The sequence below is a fragment of the Rattus norvegicus genome, chromosome 6, assembly GCF_021556685.1.
Source record: "Rattus norvegicus strain SHRSP/BbbUtx chromosome 6, alternate assembly SHRSP_T2T, whole genome shotgun sequence".
Lineage (NCBI taxonomy): Eukaryota > Metazoa > Chordata > Mammalia > Rodentia > Muridae > Rattus > Rattus norvegicus.
Window position 1 is genome coordinate 91258944 of NC_141539.1, and position 15377 is coordinate 91274320.

At 36.1% G+C, this 15377-nt stretch overlaps 1 protein-coding gene across 3 annotated transcripts in view; it reads right to left on the minus strand.

Annotated features, from left to right (window-relative positions):
- The window catches only part of Mdga2 (MAM domain containing glycosylphosphatidylinositol anchor 2), an 862524-nt gene that overhangs the window by 210316 nt on the left and 636831 nt on the right, over positions 1 to 15377 (minus strand).

Genomic DNA, 15377 nt, shown 5'->3' on the forward strand with positions numbered 1-15377 from the left:
CAGCAGCCCTCACACCACGTGACACTTTAAGGTACTTCATAAGTGATTGAAAGGTAGTCATAAATCAGAGTTCCTAAGCAACCAATGAGAAAAAAGTCTACTTATGTCTAAGTTTTACCTTGTGATTATCAGATATTTGAAGATGAAACATATATCCTAAAGATCATCTTTTTCATATGAGTATTTTTCCACTTTTAATTTTTAAAAAGCCCCGAGCAGTGGATTTTTATATTATTAGCAATATTAGTATATTTCAATTTTGTCACAAGATTAATACAATGAAGCAGAAATAACACATTAAAATGTGGAAGGGAGCACCTGTGGTACGGAGTAATCTGCCCATTCTTTTGGCATCTAGCAGCCAATAAAGGCTAGTGTGATCTACACAAGAATGGTCATGTGGCATTTTCTTCTAAGACTTGCATCAGTTACAGTCCTGTTCACATAGGAATGAGTACTTATTTATAGCATGTATTCACATATACCTAATGTATCTGTCTATGATAAGAATTAGTATAAATACATCTCTTGCCCGATTCTGTAATTAGTTTCCTTTTGTTTTTGCACTTCTCACTGTCCAACAGATAGTAAGTTAGGATATTGCAAACAAGACAGTATTAATGATGTTTTACAAATTTCAGAACGGAGCAGAAAGAAACCCTGTGTTGCAAACACAGAAAAGGTTAAAATTCCCCATGACCAACATCTAAAATTCTAAGGAGAAGGTTAAAGAACATTAATACACCCCCCACACACAATGCTTATTTTTGAAGAGTTGGGAAATCTTATTATAACAGCATTGTTAGGAGTTTGGAGCACATGGGGAGCAGCAGTGTGCTGTTGGTAGTAATTGTGAAGGTTTGGTATTGGAGATGGATAACATGCAGTGACATTCATTGGGGAAACAGGTTTGGCAGGCAACAGATATGGCTGTTCCAACTTCCCTCTCCCAGCAGGTGTTGCTATGGCATAAGAATAGTCTCCAAGGGATTCCATAGAACACACAAAGTGTAAGAACAAAACAGGAAAATCATTCTCTGCACAGCATTTATATTTTCTCTGCTACATGAGCCAAAAGACTAGTTGCAAATAAACACAGGTCCTGTGGTGGCTGCCTCATTGACTGCTAAGGTCAATTTTAGCACTGTTTGTTAGATTTTTCAGGTATCGTGAGCTGTTATGATCCTTGCACAATTTAATTATCTAACTTGAGTTTCTCATAGAATATTTGTAGAGTTATTAAAATAAATCTCTATTATGAAAATTTCCTACTCCCCCTTCCTTTTCCCCCTTCCTCGAATTCCTTCTCTGCTTTGTATTTCTTATGCACTGACATCCATGAATTATTGGTGGTTTCTGATTAGAGATGGCAACACTCACAAGTTAACTTTTATTTTTCTTAAACAGCTAAATAAACAGGGACAAGATTTTAAGCTTGCTTAAAACTCAAATTATGTGAAAAAGTAGCAATCAAAGATTATAATTTATAGTGAAAATATTGAAAAAATAAACAGACACATGTGATGATTTCTATAATAAGACACATGTTTTCACAGCAGAGAAGTGTGTGTGTGTGTGTATGTGTGTGTGTAGGTTGGTGTGTGTGTTCCAAGTTCCTATAATAGTTATAGCCCATAACATGTTTGCATCCTTGCTTATGTGTTCATTTTTTTAAATTTATATGAGTACATCGTAGCTGTTTTCAGACACACCAGAAGAGGGCACCAGATCTTATTACAGATGGTTGTAAGACACCCTGTGGTTGCTGGGAATTGAATTCAGGACCTCTGGAAGAGCAGTCAGTGCTGTGCTGCTGAGCTATGTCTCCAACCTGCTTACTTATTCTTAAATATGATACCCATGATGTATTCAAATGTGTGTGTGTGTGTGTGTGTGTGTGTGTGTGTGTGTGTAGGAGAGAGACTTATCAGCATTATCTCTTCAGCTGATAGAGAATTCTACCATCATTATTCCTTCACCTGATAGCAAGACACCTTATAAAAATATGTACCCAATGCTAGATTTAATATCTATTACTTTAAAAAGTATTTTTAGCTCCTCAATAGGTGAATACATTTACAAGTGTGAACGAGGACATGCATCAGGCCACTCACATCCTTTAAGAATTACACTGTATTATGGAAATTGATAAACATGGGGATTTCTTAACAGCTGCAATTATTCACAATTATTAATTAGAAAACTGTTTAAAATGAGCTTGGAAGATTTGGAAGAATTTTAATTATATCGGGTTAATAATCTAGGGGGCTTGGGGATATGGCGCAGTGGTTAACAGCACTAATTGCTCAGCCAGAGGAATATCTACATTAAGTTCCCAGAACCCACGTCATGTGGCTCAAAAACCACTGTAAATTCAGTTCTTAGGGGTCCAACACCCTTCTCGGCATGTAAAACCCTCTGCATAGGTAATAGAACTCACATATGTACAGCAAATGTACATGATGAAGAAGAGTACATCTTTGAAACAAATTAAACATTTAAAAGATTAAAAGTTTGACACAGACAAAAGGTTAAGCCATATACCAGATGCATAATCTCAGCAAAGAAAAGACTTTATTTGTTTCCTCATCTGCAAATGATATTGATGAAAGGGGTATTTAGTATAAATTTAAAAATAGTGTTGTACAGTGCGAAAAAAGGTCTTTCCCTAAAAGTATTTGCAGAGAATGATGCTTAATTTGGATGCTCAGATTTAAAAGCTCATGACTTTGAGAACATTATCTAGTCTTTCAGTCAGTGTACATAAAGTTAACATAATAATACCTATTTTGCACTTTTCTATACCCACAATCTGTGTTTCCTTCATGAGTATGTTGTATCAAACACAAGGCATAGGATAAAGCAAGTACATAGTACATATTACTCATCTACCTCCCACTGCCATGCGTACTGGAATACATACTGTGGTTTTGTTATACATACATCTCTATATTAAGGCCATAGAAATCATGTTTTATTGAAACCAGCATTCTCAAATACTAAGCACAGGTCCATATTCAACCAAACATTTACAAAAATAAAATAAACACACACAAACACATATGGACACACACACATGCACACATCCACACTGCACACACACACACATACGCATTTGTCATTACCAGGCGTCGAGAAGATACATGTTAGATAAAGATGCTTTGAGTGTACAGAATGTCTTGGGAAGGATAAAGAATGTACCCAACTTGAGTAGTCAGAGGCACATCCACAGAGATCCTAAGGGAAGAAGCTTACATATGCCTGACATTACAGTTATGATTTAATTTCTAGGTTTTGATGATATCACAAACGGCAGGTAACACAGATAACCAGTTCTCTTTCTATTTCTCTAAAGTAATAAGGTCTGGACATTCCTAAATAGATCCATTTCACCCTTATGAGGTTGACAAAATGTCAGTGCTGTCCATTTTCAGAAAGGTCAGGGTGTAGCCATGAAAACTATGGACCAGAATGCGAAGGGAACTAGCTGATTGTCTGATCATGCTAATTATGGTAGTGCTTTCCAATTGTGAAAGAATTATGAATCAAAAGGATGAAAGGCAATAAATTATATTCCCGATGTGTCTTGTGAAAGCATAGTGAGACGTTTCAAAGCAATCTAAATTTTATTTTATTTTCTACAGCTACCGTTGCTCACACCAGTAAACTTTGCAACATAGAATAGCTAGAAAAATCAATTTACTTCTACAATGAAAAGGCCATTTATCGCCTTATAGAACCCATGTGACATTGTTAGGCCTCTTATAAATGATCACTATGGATGACTCCTGTCGTTTACAAATTCCCTAATTACATCACTGATTGTGCCCCACCGGAGATGCCTTGTTCTCTGGAAACAGACACTATCACCATCTTAATAAGCCTTTTGACATGAGATGAAGCTGGTTCTTTTATGTCTTATCAAGAGCAAAATAAAACGACCAGTGAACACAGCGTTCCCTCATCGGATCAGGGCCACATGTTCCTTAAAGCAAATGAGGTTTAATTAACAGATCTGCTGGCTGATAACCGGTCAATTAAAAGAAAATAGAAGTGGAGTTTTCTTATAACACATGGAGTTTTCCCTAACAAATATTGTACTGCATAATGACAGCATTTCATAATGCATTTTGCCTTTCTGAGAGGTACAGAATGCTACGATAAAAAATAAAAAATCCTGACCAATTTTAAAACCACACTGAGGATTACAGAATGTCATTCATTGGAATGACATATAACTCATTCTGATCTAATATGTGTGAGATACATTTTATGTTCTAGTTTATTTTCAAACAAGAATATTAATGTTAAAATATCAACTTAATATATATTGTTGACAAATATTTTTTACATAGGCTTTGTGAAAGTAGACTACTTATGTGTCCTTGCAGTGGACTGTAATACATGAAATACTAGCAATAAGGAGGCATTGACAAGGCATCGCTGGTGGAAACTAGCTAGCTACATTGTGCAGGATGGGCAAGCTCTGAGTTTAAGTAGAGAAACTGTCTCAACCAAAAAGCAGAAAATGTAACAGAATGACAGGGGGCAACAAACTTGGGCCTTCAAACATAGGTGTACCCACACACATTTAAACACAAATATACCTACATGCACACAACACACACAAAACAAAAATTTAATTCAGTTATTTGAAGGACAAAGGCTAGAGAAAGCATAATTTAGTCTTTGATTATTTGTATTTTATTAATTATTTTAATAAAATATGGGGTAAACTATAACCTTTAAGGTAGAAACTTTGTTCTGAAATTTGGAGGAATTAATTATTTTAAGACGATAAATACAGGGGATTTTAACGACGAAAACCACAAATTTTAATGATTACTGTTTACTGACCTATTATAGGATAAATATCTAAGTTAATATAGCCAGTTCTTACAATCATATATGATATTTCAAAATTAGGTAGCTCATATTGGTCATCTACACCTCTCAAAACAGTTTACAATTACAAATGTGTTTAAACTTTCTTATGGCTCCTATTAGTGTCATTGAATAATTAATGACAACTACCATTTCATGTAAGCTCTGTAATGTTATCTGTAGTCTTTTAGATATAGTGAGAATGTTAGAGTAAATGGTATTCAACTAAAAACCACATTTAAGCTCTGATGATCTCTTCCCTCCTTCCCCAGCTCTCTCTGCTCCAATTTTCATTTAATGTTTTTATTCACGCCTTCAGATTGTATTTTGTTCATAGAGAAAAAGGTCTTCTTTCTACTTTAAAATATTTGCATGAGTTCGAATATCCAGACCCTGAGTTGGAGGTATTAAATATCCAAAGTCACACATTCACAAACACGCTGGGCACTTCTTTCTGTACAAAAGGGTTACTTGGAGGAGGGCGGTTCCCTTTATTTCCATTGCTCATTCTCTTTCAAACTGATCATAGCCCCTAGTTTTCTCACCATCATTTTTTCAATTTTTTAATGTTTAATTTTTACCCTCTTCTTGGATGAGCCCCCTATGTCTAAATGAATGCATCGACCCATGAAACTCATGTCTAAATTCTGATCGATTCCTGGCATCAGATCTGACTTTCTATTGATTAATTAGAACATATTACATCCCTGCGTCCCAACTAGTTTATCATCTAACCTGGCCTTAGACTCCACTTTCTCACATTGTGCAACAAGGGACCACACCTTAGGACTGTAGAAGCATATCACGTAGGAGGAAGTGAAGAAGGGCTCACCCAAGACACTGGGTTTCCATACACATGTTTTTGTATGTGTGAAAAAAAAAGACTTGAAAACATGTGTAAATATAATCTTACATGCAATCTATATACAAAAAAAGAATTGTTTTGTTAAGATCCAAGTTGGAAGAAAGAGGGTTTAAAGTTCTTAGCTACTTAGTTTCCTTCTCCTTGAAACTTAGCAGCTCTTGAGAACATTGCAAATAATGTGTAGCTGTGATCAGAACACTGTTAGAAATGAGATATTCACGAAACCTTTTCTCTCTCTTTTTGGTCAGTAGCTATGGTGAACGATGCCGTGAAGTGCAAACCTTCACACACACCATCACATCAAAGATTTAAAAGTCAGTAACTATCCTCTATCCCTGGGATTTCTTCTGAAGAATCTTTTCTGGGGCTTTGTCCCCAGCCTTTTCACAGATACTCTCTCTTAATCTTATTTTGTTATCATTTCTTTTTTTTTAACTTGAGTGTTTCTTATTTACATTTCGAGTGTTATTCCCTTTCCCGGTTTCCGGGCAAACATCCCCCTAATCCCTCCCCCTCCCCTTCTTTATGGGTGGGAAGCCTCTCCTTCCCTGTAAGGCTCTGTAGACTGTTTTTTAATGCAGTTGTAGCCTTTCTTGATAATGCTCACCCATCTCAAGGCCTCATTAAGGCCTTTTTCTCCCTGAAAAAACCCAAAACCCAAACCCAAACTAAAACCAAAACCAACCAACTAACCAACCAACCAACAAACAAAAAAACAAACTAATTCTGGAAGGGCAATAATGTGTCAGCTGACCACCTTTGCTCACCTATGTTTACCTATGTCTGGACCCCTCCCGTAACGTTTCCTCCCAATAGGAATGGTTTTCACTGTTTCAGATGTAGAAGAAACCTTTAAAAACCATTAGTAAAATCATTCTTATGTTCCCCACAAATTTTCATCTAAAGGTGTTAGAATGAAATACCTCTAAGCAAGAATATAAAATGTCTGGCTTGGCTGGAACCTATCAGTCCAGTTGGGCTGGTTCAGTCACCTGGCCCAGTGATCAGCCCTAGGAAGGTGGGCTCCATGCCATGCTAGAGATAAGCAAAATAGCTACGTAGAAAATAATAAATGAAGACACTGCAATGCTGCAATTTTCTTCTAAAAATCTCTAATCCTTAGTGCAGTAACATCCTGATTCTCCCTCTGTAACATGTGACTACTGGTCAACCGTGTGTCTAATCTCTAGAATAGCTTAAATGGTATAAACCTTATTTTAGCTTCCTTTCTCCTCTAGGCAGCTGTTGTGATTCACATCCTGCCTGCCCTTTGGGTTTTTCTTTTAATGTAATAAAATTGCCCTTAATACCTGTTTTAATCCATTCTGAAATCGTTTTATTAATAAGACTAGCAACCCTACAAAGACATTGAGATTCCTCTTGTCAATTGTTTGTTTTTTAACCTCTGGATCATCATCCATTGAGTAGATCACCTGTCACCCCTCCTCGCTCTTCTCTCCCTTCTTTCTTCCTTCTCTTTCTCCCTTCCCTTCTACATTTGCTGAAAATTATGTAAACTTGAGTTCATGAGGCCTGATAATACATTTCTCCTTTAAGTCCAGTGTCATTACTGATCTAGCTCAGGTGCCAACTTTGCTTCAAGATTCTTGCTGACCAGTGTCAGTGACATTAAAGCAAATGTCACAGTTCATGAGTTGTTAAGGTTAGTCAGTGTAGATCACACTGGAATATTAGGAATTAGCCTCCATGTTCTTCTATTTTTCTCCTGGCCACTTTCCTATCATAGTTATTGAACAAATAATTTAATCAGATATGCACTGTATTTATTAATTATTCCTACGTTTTGACACAGGTTCTTCAAAAGCCCCCACTCTCCTTTTCATTGCTGTTAGCCTTGCTCCTTGATTTTGAATTTCCAAGGCACATCCACTGTGTTCAATGTTGTGGCAGATTTTCCTCTTGATTCAGCCATTTCCAAAACTTTAGTAAGTTTTTAAGTAACCTGCCACGTCCCACATTTATTTTGTGTTGTTTAACAATGTATCTTAAATTATTCAGCACATTTTAACATGGCACTTAGCATTCTGAAAGCATTTTTTTTTACCCTAAAATATTCAACACTTTCTTGACCCTTTGGAAGGAAGATGTTAAAAGCACATGAAAAAGAATGGTAGCTCCAGACACAATAAGCTCCATCAAAGCCCAAAAGTATGATTAAATAAAATATTGTATGTGGAAAGCAGAAATAAAACTAAAATCTTCAGAGATTGGCTGCTTTTGTCTAACGTGCAATTTTAGCCAAGTGCATTATCTATTTAAACACGAATGAAGGTAAGGCACCTAGATATCCCTTGCTGTTGATTTGTTTCTTTACCACACACTAAACAATACAGGGCTAATGCAAGTCAGCAGAACTCTGGTGACTGTTTAATAATTTCTGAAGGCATTTTAAATTTTAATAAAGAGCTTTCAGATTTCTAATAAAACACATTTATGGAACAAAACCTTTTCCGTGAATAAACGATTGGAACAGGAAAGCATTCTTCTTGGTAAGCTTTATATACCTCGGTATGAATTATGTACTGAGGCCTCTGTAATACTGCTCGACATGTATACTACCCTTTCCAGAGGACAGGTGAAAATGATGGATGTCTGTGTGTATTCTTAATCAAAAATTCCCTTAATTTATGCACATGCTGAAAGAAAAGTACGTACTCTGTAAAAAGCTATATTGTAGTCAGGTGTCTCCTGGCAAATTTGCTGAACAAAATGTCCTCTTAAAACTCAAACACTAGCACGTCAGAGTTCAGGTCAGCTGCTGTTCTAGACTCACCCCTCTGCAGCTGTGCCTCTTTCCTCCCCAGAGGAGAGGGCAGTCTGTAAGGAGGAAGATGGGAAAAGCTCCAGAAAAAGCAATACTCTTTGTAGAGAGAAATCCCTACTGTCACCATGTCCAAATGCTATGTGTCACCCTGGCCTATATGAAGGACAGGTAGAACAAGCTGTCACCAGCCTGGTCGACAGGCATGAAAATGATCAGAAATATACTAGTTGCTCACGTCCTTGGTATCACACGATTGAAAGAATAATCCCAAGAAATTAGTATTTCCTCAGGACTCTCCTACTGGGAAAGGAAACAACTGGAGCCTTTGGAGAATCCAGAGGAGGACACTGCCCACTGGACAAAGATTTCTAACTTTTCAGAAGACCTTACAAGAGAGACTTGGAGCTGAGAAACCATGGAAGGCTGTTTCATCATACATGCATTTACGTGGCTCTCCCTGTAATGCTCATGTCCACGCTTCACTGCCTATCTTTGTCCTTCTTGCCTTACGGCCATATTGAATAAATCTCCCGTTTGATTTTCACCATCAAGTTGGCCTTTTTCCTTGACTTATGGTTGGCTAGCTCAACCTTGCTTTCCGGGGCTCAGGTGCTGACACGGAACCCTGGTAACACCACCCATAAATAAACACAAGCACCAGTCTTCATGACTTAAAGACCGTGCTTAATTTGCATGAAAACAATGCTGCCTGAGATCAATGTGAAAGTTTCTAGTCAGCCACCCTATAAAGAAATGGCCTTCCGGCTGGAGAGATGGCTCAGCGGTTAAGAGCACCTGACTACTTTCCAGAGGTCCTGACTTCAATTCCCAGCAACCACATGGTGGCTCACAACCGTCTGTAATGGCATCTGATGCCCTCTTCTGGTGTATCTGAAGACAGTGACAGTGTATTTATATATAATATATGAGTAAATCCTAAAAAAAAAAAAAAAAGAAATGGCCTTCTAACCAGGAGACTCCAAGTTCTAAGACTTTATTTTCTTTGTATTACAACTTTTAAGCCTCTCTCTCTCTCTCTCTCTCTCTATATATATATATATATATATATATATATATATATATATATACATTATAAAATACACATATACTCAAATATATATGTACTATATATTATATCTCTCTGTTCATATATACTCACATAAACAGACAAATGGGATAATTACAAACACCACAACATCAGCAGCAGGACAACAATAGTGTCTCATGGATGAGACAGGAGGAGTTGAGCAGTAACAAAATAACCCGAAGGATATTTGCAGTATAGTTTTACAGTTTGGACTACTCCAGCAGATAGCAGTCAGCTGAGCAAGGCACTGTGTAAAATGTGCACTTGAATAAGACACAAGAGAAGTCCGAGACTTTGCATCAATCTTTATAAAGACTGCAACAGCGATTTTATAGGTAAATAGCAGTTTCATACTGGTTCAATCTAGTTTTCTGGCAAGTCCATATAGTCCATCTTTTTAGTTATTTTATTTTAATGAATAAGGTTTCAAAATTATAGCGCACAGGTCAGCATACTATGCCCACTGGGCACATATCCTTGCTCACTCTTTTGGCAATGAAATTTTAGAACAGCTATACCCATTCATTCATTTAGGTAGCTTAGCTGTTATTGTAGGTAGAATATATATTATAATAAAGTAGAATAGTTATAGCTGAACCATATGCATAGCTTGAGAAACTGAGAGCTACACTCCAGTTCTTCAACAACCGTTGGCTCTGTCCTTAATTCAACATGTATATGCATATATTTTATAGTTTTAAGACTCTGTCCTTAATTCAACAAAATTCATATATTTTATGTTTTGGGGAATAATAAGGGAATTTTTTTCTATCTAGTAACTTAAGTATTAATTCATAAATCTTAACTGCATAGTGTTTTCTTCTAATCTAAGCACCATTTCATGTTAATATAATAGTTCAAATTTCTTAGGGAAAACAGATCATCCCTCACTGTAGACCCATACTTTCCTTTTGAAATAGAAAAGAGCAAAGAAGCAGATCCAATGGAATAGACCCAATCAGTCTCTCCTTAGCCTCCTGTTTACCTCTGACTCTCTCTCTCTTTGTACACCACAGTCCCATGTTAATGAACTTTCCTTGAGCACCCGTGCAGACACTTGCTGGCTTCCACAGTTACAATAATTAGACACATAGCAGAAACCTAAAACTGTCAAGTCACTTCAAGGTGGGCATCACTGTGCTTGTGCATTTATGTCTCTATCTTGCTTGATCCACAAAATCTCTTTATTCTCCCTGTTATATAAAATCACCTTGTATGGTAAGAAGAGAGAAACACAACCCTACAGTTCCATGCTGAGTCTTTTCCTGTGTTCACCCACCAGATGTTTTACCATTCATTCTAAAGACAACTAGTTGTGCTTTCATTTTCAAGAACTGATGCACATGTTTCTGAGTTTTACTACAAACATACAAGTTTTATTGAATCACGTGAAGGAGTCTATTCAGGCTTAGGAGCACCAGATCTTTCACTCTGAAGCGATGGCAAGAAGCAATAGAAAGTTAAAGAGAGAGAAAGAAACCACTAAAACTAATATTTCACTCTACCAATTATGCTCATAAAAAGGAGTAGTGACCCTCTGATGATATTCTAAAATTTGAATTTAGCTGCTGATAATTTAGGCTTAAATTTGCATGAATTTTGTTAGGAGGCACATGAAGGATCTATATTTGACAAAACTGAATGGTTGCATTTAGACTTTGATACACTTAAATTTGTAACTGAGACAGTTACAGCGATGCGCAGAAAGAACTTTAAATTGCCTGAAGTCAAATATAGTTCTAGCAATGAAATATTAAGTCCAGAATAAACTGATGTGATTTTCTCAGATTAATATCAATGCTATAACTAAAGCATAACTATCTGCTTTATCATTTTTATCATTTCCCCAGTCTCTGCTTCTTTTGCTTCCCTTGAGGTTCAAGTCTAATCTCAGGTCTCCACGAGACTGACTGTAGCTACATTGCAGAAGTACTCAGAGCATCGACAGAAGTCTGATCAAAGTTCAGGTAAAGTGTCTGTCTACTACAGACTACCCCAGGTTCCTGAGGACTCTGCTTTGAATCACCTAAGAGTAGCATCTTACTGAACTATATCCATACTGTACACACCACAGTGTGTAAAGAATTTAGTAAAGGAAATGGAAATTAATGTCAATTTAAATTGAGAAAACAGAAATGGTTACAAGAACAATTTCTAAACTTACAGAACTTTGTGTGTATATGTGAATATTTAACTAATTAGAAAATAATATATAACTTATATCATGTACATTGTATTTTCTTAGTATTCCATAAATGCACGGATAAATTCTCAAATAGACATAGCTTTCCTATGCTCTCTTAAACATAACTTGCCATTTTCATAAATCGTCTTTTAAACCATTAATAATTCTTTCAAATGAATTTCAGGGATATTTTCCATTTCTGTCTTAAATGTCATCTAACAAATATGCTGACTGTGGGTTTGTTATCTAAGGAAGATTTCTGTGCTATATAGAGATGTCTCATGATAACAAAGCCTCATCTCATTAAGTGTCATGTACATATCCTTTTAAACAGAGGAACAATTGAGAATCAATGTAAGATTTCTGTGAAATGACAGACTCAGAAAATTTAAATGGAATTAAAGAATATTACTGTAGAATAGTGTGAATCTAACATCATAATATAATATATAATAATATAAAAGTGTTTAAGTGTAATAAAAATACTTGACCAACGCAAAATTCCCTGAAATGGTAATAAGTAGGAAAACCCGAAATTGAAAGGCATTTGTCATTTTTGCGGTACTGGCTTTCTATCATGAAAGCACATGTCCAGTTCGTTAAATGTAAAAAAAAAATTATAAAAATTGTCCCATTGTCTTTGATTCACTCACTCAACCAAGTCATCTAAATTCCTTCTATATTCTCAGTGGTTTTATTGTATTCACATAGTCTGAAAATTTCTTATATGGTGTAGCTTGTGACACCTCCTTTGTCTAACTCTGGCTTGTAACATCTGTTTTCACACTGAAGAGCCATTTTGAGTGTAGACTTCTAATGTTACAAATAGAATCCCAAATTCTCAGTCATGAGATCTGTACAGATTACTTTGGTGGGCCACTGCACTGTAGGTAACTTATAACATATAAGCCAGATTCAGTGTGAAGAGAGACATACTCATTAGTTTAAGTACTTCTCTCAAGTTACAATTTTCTGTATGTCCAGACTGAAGAACATGGCACTTGAATATTCAAATAAACTCACTAGTCTTAAACTTGACTAAATCCTTTGATTTTTTTGTCCCTTGAAAACCTTAACGGTTTTTGATGAGACCTACATTTTTAGTTTTACTAGACTGATTTCAACATCCAGCTTCTCCTATCTTGTCAGAGGCTGAAACATTAAATCAAGTTATACATATGGGTGCTGAAGAACTTTGTGTCTTGCCGATAGAAAATTGAGAAAGAACACTAGTGGTCAACATAGGTAGAATAAGAAAAAACAACCTATGTAGAATGTCTGGTTCACGAATTAGATCATAGTTTTGTCAAACAACTATTTATTGAGTTCTGACTATGTGACATATATTTTCCCTAATGCTTAGATTATATTGAACTGTACATTAAAAAAAAACTCAGCTTTAACAGTTTCCCCTTGGGGAACATCAGATCTGCGTGATATGACTGGACAGAGATGGCATTGGGAAGGGTTCTATAAGCTTAGTAAACTTTTTATTTCTACTGTTGCTATCTTTAGAAACCAAACAAATAGTTAAGATAATTTATTATGACTATTCTAATGTCTACCAGAGTCTTCTTGAACAAAATCTATTGTCTGAATAACTTAAAATTTCCTTTTAGAATCTCTGAAGATTTGGACACTTCTATTTTGTCATCCACAATTCCTAGTTTGAGTCTTAATGTAGATACCATATTTAAGGGACAATCAGAACAGTCTACTAACAAAGTTCCTTCTTTTGTTCTGTGTTCTATTTGTCAAAGATCAAAAGTCAATGAGCCATGTTCCCTTCAAATGAGTCTGTTTAATAAAAGCAATGATTGTGTGTGTGTGTGTGTGTTTGCTAGTTTTCAAACAAAAACAAGTGAACAAAACAAGAAAAGCAAATAAACGATGTAGGATGATATATATGGGTTGAAAATTATGAAAAAATTATCCAATAAAAATAAAGGCAAATGACCCTGGAGTTTTTCTTACTTTTTTTTTCTTTTTATTAACTTGAGTATTTCTTATATACATTTTGAGTGTTATTCCCTTTCCCGGTTTCCGGGCAAACATCCCCCTCCCCCCTCCCCTTCCTTATGGGTGTTCCCCTCCCAACCCTCCCCCCATTGCCGCCCTCCCCCCATAGACTAGTTCACTGTGGGTTCAGTCTTAGCAGGACCCAGGGCTTCCCCTTCCACTGGTGCTCTTACTAGGATATTCATTGCTACCTATGGGGTCAGAGTCCAGGGTCAGTCCATGTATAGTCTTTAGGTAGTGGCTTAGTCCCTGGAAGCTCTGGTTGCTTGGCATTGTTGTACTTTTGGGGTCTCGAGCCCCTTCAAGCTCTTCCAGTTCTTTCTCTGATTCCTTCAATAGGGGACCTATTCTCAGTTCAGTGGTTTGCTGCTGGCATTCGCCTCTGTATTTGCTGTATTCTGGCTGTGTCTCTCAGGAGCGATCTACATCTGGCTCCTGTCGGTCTGCACTTCTTAGTTTTTTTTTTACTTTTAAAGGGAAATCTTACATGATATTATTGAGCACAAGGTTGCCTACCATTCATTCTAACGTGGGGAGTGTATGTGTATCTGTTGATTGAACACTTGTCAACAGTTTTCCATCAACATTGTAAATAAATTTATCTGATCATGCTAGTTCAAATATTTTGAGATCAGGTAGAGGCTTTACATAACCTGGGATAGAAGACATGTTTCTTCTTACCTTTAATACTCTAAAGGCAATTTATGTGAAATTACTTTCATATAGATTGTATACCAGATAAACACTGAATATACTTTATAACAATGAACAACAGAAAGTAAGCACATTCTGTCCGCCTTTCTTATGGACTTAGTAGTAAAATCAATTCAGCATGAAGTGCAATTAGGAACCAGGAGAGACATAAAGTCACATGTGAATGAAGCAGTGTGGAGTGAAAATGATGCCTGACTGGAAGGAAACGCCAATTGTTAAGCACCTGCAAACGTGGAGCTTTTCCACTGTAACTGAACTCTATGAGTTCACTTTATAATACTCACCCAGCACTATGTGAGGGTCTTCAATTAAAACTCAATCTGGTAACAGATTGGCAAAGTATAATGGGGCATTAAAACATCCTGAGTGTTAACCTATCATAAAAACACTGGACGTTTCTTATCTAGAGATGTTTGCTGAACACAAGAGAAAGGGTAACACATTTTCATTTTTAACTTTAAAATAATTCTGCTCCAATATATTCTTGCATCTAGCTCTTTGCATTCTGAGGATTTAGTACCATGGTATTTTCTGAGATGTCACATCTAATGCCAACTTTAACAAAAGCTATCCCTTAGCAGTGAAAACATTTCTTACATTTTTTTATTTAAGTGCTCTTTAATCATTTCTCAAGGCTTATGTCTTAGACCTAAATAATTTTTGTTGAATTTTAAAGTTAAAAAATATTTTAGCCTTAGCCATTGGTTTAAATTTATTAATATAATTTCTAGCTCTATAAGGGTTCATTAAAAAATTGGTATAAGTTTACCTTAAATCATAACTTTGTCACTGCTATTGATTTTATGTTCATAATTATATAAAACCTCATATATTAATC